General features: G+C 34.0%; 1 protein-coding gene across 1 annotated transcript in view; it reads left to right on the forward strand.

The window, feature by feature from the left end:
* Nucleotides 1-820, forward strand: part of LOC106468511 (probable glutamate receptor) — a gene marked incomplete at its 3' end in the record, with an annotated part of 28,769 nt that overhangs the window by 16,071 nt on the left and 11,878 nt on the right. The gene's annotated exons all lie outside the window — the stretch shown is intronic.

Genomic DNA, 820 nt, shown 5'->3' on the forward strand with positions numbered 1-820 from the left:
TGAAAATTTCTAGCATGAGTAATTTTACATCACACTACCGTTGGCGCTCTTTACAAAACTTCTTCGTTCAAATCTATTTCCCTGTCAATTTTCCCATCTTTATTAAACGGCGTAAGATGACAAAAACAAGATCTTATTTCTTCGAAGAAAAAATAAAGTGTTACTATTTCTTATTTTAACTCCCTCTTTATACTGACATCATGAATCATTTACAGTGTAAGTACAGATACCTTACAAGGAAAATACAGTTCACGTTTTTGAATCTTCAGCTTGATCTTCTATATCTTCCGGCTATGATTCGGCTTATTTGTAGAAGACCACAATATAATGAACTAATTCATCACAATACCTGAAAACTCTGACTTTTTTGAAAAATGAAATGGTCTTTCATTTTACTCCTGATCAACAATCAAATATATTTTCTTTAATTATGAATAACACGAATGGGTTGAAATATTTGATTAAATTATCTCAAAATAAACCTTCATTTCGGTGCAATATTGAAATTATCTTGAATTCTTCATAACCTCTGAATAGTGGGTGACCCAACGGGTCACGGGTGGTCTAGTATAATCCTAAATCTAACGGTCATGATGCCACAACTCGTATCTGCGACGATACGCCCCGGTATTAGCATAAAGAAGTTCTTTTTAAGTGAGATTAAATATCCTAAAACCCAGACACTTTGTAACATTATGACAACTGTCGATGTTTTAGTTTACTACAGTGTGTCATCCGTAGTCTGTGGTGAAGAGAATAGTACCCTAAAACCCTTTGTTCTCCTGAAAAAGAACAGTCAACTATTCGAAAGCGCTCGAGT

Source organism: Limulus polyphemus, unplaced genomic scaffold (genome assembly GCF_000517525.1).
Source record: "Limulus polyphemus unplaced genomic scaffold, Limulus_polyphemus-2.1.2 Scaffold3033, whole genome shotgun sequence".
Lineage (NCBI taxonomy): Eukaryota > Metazoa > Arthropoda > Merostomata > Xiphosura > Limulidae > Limulus > Limulus polyphemus.